The sequence below is a fragment of the Camponotus vicinus genome, unplaced genomic scaffold, assembly GCF_025532165.1.
Source record: "Camponotus vicinus isolate PSW18456_S1 unplaced genomic scaffold, iyCamVici1.0 SCAF_8, whole genome shotgun sequence".
NCBI lineage: Eukaryota > Metazoa > Arthropoda > Insecta > Hymenoptera > Formicidae > Camponotus > Camponotus vicinus.
The window spans coordinates 3602830-3612852 of NW_028141980.1; the positions used below are offsets into that span (position 1 = coordinate 3602830).

Here is a 10023-nt window from a genome sequence, read left to right on the forward strand (position 1 = left end):
CCACCAGCATGCAACTACAGTTGAGCGGACATGTGAGTGTAATCATAATGCGCAGACGCCGAGCTCACACGTACGCTTACACTCGCATGTCCGCTCAGCTGTAGTTGCGTGCTGCTGGCGTATGCACTCTGGCAACAGCCTGCGAGAGCTCAGACGATTTTAGTAAAAATCTTGTGTTCGCGTAGTAAACTAATAGTGAAAATGAAGTGTACTCTGCAGGAATATACGGATATGATTGTGGCATACGGGCTAGCGGGAGAAAATACTTATCGCGCGGCCGTAATTTATGTGGAATGATTTTCCCCCGGTAAAAAATTTTTCATGTATATTCATGCAGAATTGAATATAATTATACAAAACTATATATAATTGTGCAAAAATATGTATAATTATAAATGATAGAGTACAGCACATTATATACATTTATATATAAGTGCAATAACTGTTACATATAATTATATATAAGTGCGCATTTTGCATACTTATATATAATATTCACATGTTTTATGTATAAATATATATATATATATATATATATATATACAGGGTGTTGACAAAAAAGGGTCACATATTTTGATAGCAGGTAGTATTGATCAAAACAAGAAGAAAAGGTCTAATTAACATGGGTCCTAAGACTAATATCTTCAAAGATACAAGCTATTTTGTTATTTGAGCTCTTTGTCATTTTCTTATTAGTCGTGTCATCTTTAGAATGTAATGAACAAAGGAGTAGGGGAGAGTGGGGTACAATGGGGATATCTTTTTTCTAGGTGCCTTAAAAAATAAAAAATAAACAAAGAGAGATAAAGAAACAATTTTTATTTTAATATGAAATGTAATCATTTATCTTCCATAAAAAAACTGAAGTAAAGAAACTGAATGTATGATAACAAAATAAAAACTCTTTTTTTACAAAAAACAAAAAATTTTAATGCTGACTCAGCATTAGAGGAGGTGCTCTATGTGATTGCCATTCACTCTCACGCATCTTTCAGCCCTACGTCTTAGAGAATCACGCACTTGTTCATTACATTCTAAAGATGACACGACTAATAAGAAAATGACAAAGAGCTCAAATAACAAAATAGCTTGTATCTTTGAAGATATTAGTCTTAGGATCCATGTTAATTAGACCTTTTCTTCTTGTTTTGATCAATACTACCTACTATCAAAATATGTGACCCTTTTTTTCAACACCCTGTATATATATATATATATATATATATATATATATATATATAATTTTGTAATATAAGCACGCGTACAATATATTACACAATCGTTTATCAATCAACTATAAATAAAATAAAAAATATGCCATATTACTATACAGGGTGTCCTAGACCACCCACAAATTACATATTTTTTCTTCGAAACAACTATGTGTTTTCTTTACACCAATTGATTCCTCTCATCATTTTGTACATAAAAATATTAAGGTAAGATAATCGAAGATAATCGAAAAATGAATATTTTACAAGATATTTTATGATTTATGTAAAATTAAGAAATTATTTCAAGCCTCATAACTCGGAAAGTACTTAATGAAAACTAACTTAAGGCTCCGGAGTAGTCACCGCGGCCATCTTGAAATCGTGACGTCATAAGCGAGAAAGGACACCCAGATTTATATTGCGACTGACATCTAAATAAAAACATATTTGAATGAAATAAGACTACCAATCTCTTCAACACACCTGTAAAAATGGACGGATACTAATCCTTTCCTTTCACAATTTATAAATAGCCGTAAATTGAGTCCGAAATGAAGCCTTGAAAATGCGAAAAAACACGCGATTTGACAGCTGTCGAAAGGAGAGGAAAATGTTACTTTCTAAAGTTTATTCCTTATACAGCTTAATATCCGTCCATTTTTATAAGTTTCCTTAATACATTGCACACCACAACACTGGCACAAAGCAAATAATTATGAAATGGGACGCAACGTAAATTGGGCTGTCATTTCTCGCTTACAAGGCCATTTTTCACGCCTTATAGTTCACCGATTTATAGCAGTGAGGCGCTGCATGAGAATTTTGACATGTGGGTAACGTGTGGGTAATATGTCGATACCATGTAGGTAACGTAGAAATATTTATACATAATGAGGCCCTTGCACAATGCCAAGCAAGAGAAATAGGAATAGGGAAGAATATAGGAAAGAGAGAGAGGAAAGATATTATTTATTATAATGAAAATAATTAATATTAAAATCTATGACTTCATAAATCTGAGAAATAAGATATTTTATTAATATTATTATTGTATATATTATTATAATAAAACTTTTTTTTATATGTATATATATTTTTTAATATTTTTTAATATTTTAATAATTTTAATGTGTGTAATTAAAAATAAAGACAGGCCCAGATCCAGGACGAGAGTCTGAGTGACCCATCCTCCCAACGCGTCCTCGTCCTCTCCATCCTCCTCTTCCTCCTCTCCATCTTCCACCTCTCCATCCTTCTCTCCAGTCTCCTGTATTGTCTCCTCTCCAGTTTCCTCTCCATCCTCCTCTCCAGTCTCCTCTACTGTCTCCTCTCCAGTTTCCTCTCCATTCTCCTCTCCATCCTCCTCTTTTCACTCTTGTTGAGTAATAACTATATGTACACAGAAAACGTAGCAATTAAAAAATTTAATTAAATTTACAAAATAGAAATAATTTTAAAACTTTTTGTATATATTTAAAATTTAACATACTTTTTATTTTTTTCCTTTAATTTTGTTCCTCCTCTTTTCTTCTTCTTTTCCTTCTCTTTTCTTTCATTTTCTTTATCTTCGTCTTCATTAGTCGTCTCTTCTTCTACACTCATCTCATTTTCTTCCTCGTCCTTTCTTCTTTCATCTTTTCTTCCCTGCTCTTTTTCCAATCTCCTAATTCAATCATGTCGTTTATTAAATGTTTTATTTACAGGACTTTAATTTAAAGAATACTCTAACAAAAAAAAGAAAATAATCTAAAAAGAAAACAATACATGTTATATATATATATATATATATATATATATATATATATATACACACATATATATATACACACATATATATATATATATATATATATATATATAATAACACACAAACCTTTTTTTTCTTATTTCTTGTTCCTTCTCTTCCTTCTTCTTTCTCTCTCTTCTCTCTTCCTCTTTCTTTCTCTCAAGTTCATTCCTTCTTCTATCTTCCTCATCTTTCTTCATCCTTCTCTCATCTTTCATCCTCTCGCTTTCTTTTCTCATCATTTCTCTTTTCTGTCGGCTGGATCTATTTATATAATAAATAAAATTAGTGTATAAATATTACGTCACTGCTTCACGTTATTTTTTATTACAGTATACTCTGAAAGATTTTCTATTATAATATTGAAAGAATTATAATTATTATCCCAGCAAACACAGAATATTACAGCAATATTGCGGCAATATTATAACATTGCAACAATGTCGTGGCAATATTACAACATTGCAGCAATGTTGCTGCAATATTCTGTGTTTGCTGGGATATAATTATTTATTATATTTATTATTCTACTATTTACGTATATATTGCATACTCACATGTTGTTTGCACCGCAGTAAAGCATCGACTGGTTTACACTAAATTCTATACATTGTATAATATACACACACACATACTCGCCGCTTCTCGCCGCCTTCTTCGTTAGTTGTTTGTTTTCGTCGCGCGCGATATCTTATTACATCTTTGTGCGCTAAGTACTTCAACAATCGAGCGATCTAATAGACAGCTCAAGTTTTCGTTACTTTCATAATATTATTGATATTATGGAAACGCGTGAAATTAGTGAGAAAATGTGCGACGAAGATAATGAACGAATTTATGGAAGGAGGCGCAATACAAAAAAGTACCGATTATCATGCAAGCGGCTAAGCAGACGAAAATCGTCAATAAATAAAAGGTAACATTATTTTATTAATAGAAAAGAAAATAGAAAAATTACCGTGCACACTGTTCGTCATATAGCCAAAGTAATGAAAGCCAGTGTACATCAATCACGGTAATTAATCTTGGTATCACGGATTTTGATGAACTTTTTTTATAATGTAGTACTGTCAGTACCGTAACTAGGGCGGTACCATCAGTACCCCCGCACCGGGCGCAAACTTTAGGTAAAAATGAGCAGTCATTATAATAAAATAAAAAAATAAATAAATGTATTTATTTACAACAAATAAATGTTCCTTTTTAGTTGAAAAGTTTGTTTTTTATTATAAATATTTGGCAACAGAGACGTAAACTGTTAAACTCGCACCGGGCGCAACGCAGTTACGGCACTGAGTACTTTATTAGAGGCGTACCCGAGTGAAGCGATAGAGCGCAAAGCTCATTGTCAGACATTTTGTAGAAAATTTATTTAATAAATATAGCACTCCTTATCTGCCGTTGACTCTGTACTATTCAGTATGAAGACGGTATTGCACGTGCACTTAAGTCCGAAAGTATCACGCTGCGAACTAGGATTCTATTCCAATCTGTTCAATTTTTTTTCAAATTTTTTTAATGTTTGTTTTTATGTCTTATGTTGCATGTAATTGGGTCACAAATTATGGTTATTTATTAAAAACAAAATTAATGTTTATTTATTAAAAAAAAATAAATTTAAGTTACAAATATGCTGTTTTCAAAAGAGTAAAACAACTTTTCTTATTTATAATGTATTTTATTTATTTTAAACAAAATTACATATATATTTTATTGGTTCAAAATAAAATTATGTCATATTATTTTATTTTTGTTATTTGTTTATATTATTTTTTGTTGATTTTTTGGTATTATTTATTTTTTTTCATTGCTTTATTCTTAAAAGAATTATGTTAGTCAAAATAATTTTATATAATTAAACATTAATTCGTTTTTAAATCAATAAACACAATTTGTGGCCCAATTATATTTAAAAAAAATTGGAAAAAAGATCGAAAATAGAGATCAAACTCTAGTTCGCAGCGTGATACTTTCGGATTCAAGTGCTCGCGCTACGCTGCCTTCATGGTGAATGGTGCAAAGTTACTGATACATAAAGAATGCTGTATTTATTAAATAAATGTTCTCAAAAACGGTTGAGCGTTCCATTTTTTTGCTACACTGCAGTACTCCTATACTAAAGTACTATACTATAAAAAAAGCTCATTAAATTTATATATATATATATATATATATATATATACAGGGTTTAGCAAAAGTGTGGAAACCCCTTAATATTTCGAAAAATACGCATTTTAAAAAACAATGTTTCATATAAAAGTTATAGGGTTTTATGTGGCGCATTACACAGCAACATTATTATGACCTCGAATAGCGTTGTCAAGGTTATGTGAAGGTCACCTCCAACTTTTTAAATGGGACACCCTATATGCTTTTGCATATTCTTGTAGCTTATCTCGAGAGCTTTCCAAAACACTTAATTAAGTTAGTTTTCATTAAGTACTTTCCGAGTTATGAGGCTTGAAATCATTTCTTAATTTTACATAAACCATAAAATATCTTGTAAAATATTCATTTTTCGATTATCTTACCTTAATACTTTTATGTACAAAATAATGAGAGGAATCAATTGGTGTAGAGAAAACACATAGGTTTTTAAGAAAAAATATGTAATTTGCAATTACACATTTTTTTCTTAGAAACAATTATGTATTTTCTTTACACCAATTGATTCCTCTCATTATTTTGTACATAAAAGTATTAAGGTAAGATAATCGAAAAATGAATATTTTACAAGATATTTTATGGTTTATGTAAAATTAAGAAATGATTTCAAGCCTCATAACTCGGAAAGTACTTAATGAAAACTAACTTAATTATAGTGTTTTGGAAAGCCCTCGAGATAAGCTACAAGAATATGCAAAAGCATATAGGGTGTCCCATTTAAAAAGTTGGAGGTGACCTTCACATAACCTTGACAACGCTATTCGAGGTCATAATAATGTTGCTGTGTAATGCGCCACATAAAACCCTATAACTTTTGTATGAAACATTTTTTTTTTAAATGCGTATTTTTCGAAATATTAAGGGGTTTCCACACTTTTGCTAAACCTTGTATAACATAACGAAAAAAAGTTTCTTGCGGTAAACACCTAATAATTATATCGCAACATTATATTATGATATAAATTATTATATTCAATTATATTGCAATTTAATTATTATAAAAAACCATATGCAAACGTTTTATTGATTTGAGACATTCGCGCATTATTCTCATTAACTCATCTCATTAATTTATAGGAGAAAAGAAAAATTGAAAAAAATAGATATATTGAATAAAGGAATTAATTTATTAAATAAAGAAATAATGCAAGTAGATCAAAATAAGCATACTTTTCAGGATGATGTAATTATGCATGATAATTTAGCTGCAATGGATATCGAAATAAATATAGATGAGGAAAAATTGACACAAGAGCACAATGACACATTAGATAGTGATGAGCTAACTTTTCACGATGATAGAATTATTTATGGCAAATTAGCTGCAATGGGTCTCGAAATAGATACAGACAAGGAAATAACGACATAACATTCATTAAGTGATAATGAATTGAGAAAAATATTAGAGGACAGCGAGACTGAAGAAAGTGACACTTTAATAACAGATAACAATATAGATGCATACCGCCTAGAAAGTAAGAGTATGCCAGGAAAATGTATCGTAGATTTTGTCTATCTTTTTGAACAGTTACATGAAAAATTTGATAACCATAGTCACGGAATAGAATGTAGTTTTCGTGACTTAATATTTATTGGTGCCCGAGCGTATGGACTAAAAAATAAATTCTTTTTCAAATGCCGAATGTGCAATTTTGAAAGCTTCGTCTGGAGTGAGTCGCCCCCTGACAAAAGTCTACATGTAAATATAGGGGCAGTGGCTGGCGCAATACTAACTGGTACAGGATATACACAGTTACAAGAAAGTTGCGCTGCTATGAATATTAAGTGCATGACAAAAAAAACTTATGAAAAGGCCCATGAAATTGCTGCTGAAGCATTTGCAAAAATTGCAGAAGAAAGCATGAATGCTGCTGCGAATGAAGAACGTGATTTGGCATTACAACGCAATGAAATAATAAATGGAATACCACATATAGCAGTAAAAGGTGACGGAAGCTGGATGAAAAGATCATACAGAACAGGACGGTATGATTCTTTATCAGGTGTAGGCACAATAATTGGTGCACGAACAGGCAAAGTACTGCACATGTCTGTAAAAAATAAATATTGTGCAGTTTGTGTTACAGCAGAGAAGCTTAAAAAAGAACCTGTAAATCATAAATGTTATAAAAATTGGGGTAGAGATTGTAGTTCAACAAGCATGGAAGCAGAAGCGATTGTAGAAGGATTTAAGAGAAGCATAGAAAAGCGCGGACTAATTTATTCCACATTTATAGCAGACGGAGATAGCAGTGTATATAAAAAAATAATACAAGCAAATCCATATCCTAATGTTTTTATAGAAAAAATAGAATGTCGAAATCATTTATTGCGCAACTTGGCATCAAAAATAAAGGAAATAGCAAAGACAAAAGGACGTTTTGGCAAATTAAGAAATGTAATTGGTAATCGGATACTTCGAATTAGAACAGCTGTAACGAAAGCTGTAGAATATCGTTTGGAGGAGGAGAGTACAATGCAAGAAAAAATTAAAGCTCTCAAAATAGACGTGGATAATATAATAAATCACGTTTTAGGCGAACATAATGGATGTGCAAGGATATTTCTGCGATGGATCGCAAAAAGAAAACGAAGAAAATTATATTCCAGAATTAAAAAGATGTGGACTATATGAAAAGCTTCAAAATGCATTAAAATATATAAGTTGGAATGCCAAAAGTTTATTACAAAATAAAGACAGTAATAGAGTAGAAACTTTTAACTCTGTAATAGCAAAATGTACTGGTGGAAAAAGAGTTAATTATGGTCTAAGAAGATCGTATGAAACGCGTTGTAATGCTGCAGCAGTCACATTTAACACTGGCAAGCCTATAAGTCATTTAAGTAATGTTCTGGGAACAAAACCAGGGGAAATAGCAGTGCATTTAGAAGATAAGAAAAAAACAAGTGCACATGACATGAGAAAACGATCAACACCGCAACGTTACGTAAAACGTGCAATAGGTGACAAAGATTATGGGCCGCAGGCTGATAAACCTGATGCAACATCAGCCGAAATTGAATTAAGAAAAGCGCAACACATGCATATGCTACGAGATTGGCAATTAAAGCGAGTAGCAATAGAAGAAGAAACTAAAGAACAAGCAGCAAGCGGCATTTGGCGATATTATAGCACAAAAATAATAACCGCTTCTCACTTTGGACATATATGTAAAATGAGAAAAAGTACTTCTTGCGTGTCAAGAGTTAAATCAATAATATATCCACAACAATTAAATGTGGAATCAGTGGAACACGGGACAAAATACGAGGATATTGCACGCAAAAGTATCGAAAGTGCACTGAATATTAACATTAAACGTTGCGGATTATTTATAGATAAAGAAATACCATTTTTAGGCGCTTCGCCAGATGGATTAATAGGAGATAATGGAATTGTAGAAATAAAATGTCCTTTTGCAGCACGATTTTTAACACCAGAAGATGCGATTGTAGCAAATATGTCGAATCTGCAATCGTTATATAAGAATGGAACAGATAAAGAAATGAAACGCAGTCACGTTTACTATTATCAAATACAAGGACAATTACATATTACACAACGAGAATACTGCATCTTCGCATTATGGACACCATTTGGATTAAAAATGGAACAAATTAAACGTGATGATATTTTCTGGTCAGAAAATATGGTTAATAAACTGGTGCAATTTTATGAAGACTGTGTTTTACCAGAATTACTTGATCCAAGACTGGAAAGAAATATGGCAATTCGTGACCCAGATTATATAATTGAAGCAAAAAGACAAAAAATGATGGAAAAAGAAAAGATGAAGAAATAGATTTACGTGGAAATATTGAAAAAAAGACAGATACACACATAAGCATTGCATTAGAAAAAGGAATAAATATATGACAATGCATTCTGCGCTGGGCGCAGTGATTACTGTCAAAATAATGCATTCTGCGCTGGGCGCAGTGATTACTGTCAAAATAATGCATTCTGCGCTGGGCGCAGTGATTACTGTCAAAATAATGCATTCTGCGCTAGGCGCAGTGATTACCGTCAAAATAATGCATTCTGCGCTGGGCGCAGTGAGTATTAATATCAAAATGCATTCTGCGCTGGGCGCAGTTAACCATAGACAAATGAAATGTATGTGCAATTCCGCTTATCTACTTGCATTCTGCGTTGAGCGCAGTGAAAATCTAAAATGAAAAAATATAGAATCGTGCTAATTACCCATATATACATATGGATGCATTTATATCTTGCCGTTAGAGTTGAAATTATCAATTCTCTAATGGGTAGATATGATTGCAATCCGTATGTACAGTAGGATGTCTACTATCCAGTAGGATTCGGTTTCCGTCTCTCCAATTTTTTTCGTTTTTTTCAATTATATTTTTTATGTAATTTTACCACGAAATATTTATTTCTCTAAAAACAAATTAATATGTTTTTAGATAAATAAACATTTGTGGTAAGATGTTGTAAGATTGTCGAAAATACTACAATTTTCGTATTATATGTCATTTTACTATAAAAAATACAATTTTTTTATTGCGCATTTTTTGAAAGTAATTTTTATGAGATTTTTATGATTAAAATGACACCAAACACAATATGAATCGGATAATTTTAATTACATAAATAATTAATATTTTGATTATTGATTAATTAAAAATCATCCGATTTATGTCGTGTTTGATGTCATAATCAGAAAATTCTCATTAATCCATTAAAATTATTTTCAAACCGATAAAATGCGAAATAAAAGTTTCAATTTTTATTTTCTAAAATGTTTATATTATAGATAAGATAAGATCTTCGCGAGACAGGTGAGTCGTCGAAAGAGAGGGAGAGACCAAGTAAGGAGTAAGCGAGATGAACGA

General features: G+C 31.4%; 1 pseudogene; it reads left to right on the plus strand.

The window, feature by feature from the left end:
• Window positions 1-7126: 7126 nt before the first annotated feature.
• Window positions 7127-8974, plus strand: LOC145975606 (uncharacterized; annotated as a pseudogene).
• Window positions 8975-10023: the final 1049 nt, after the last annotated feature.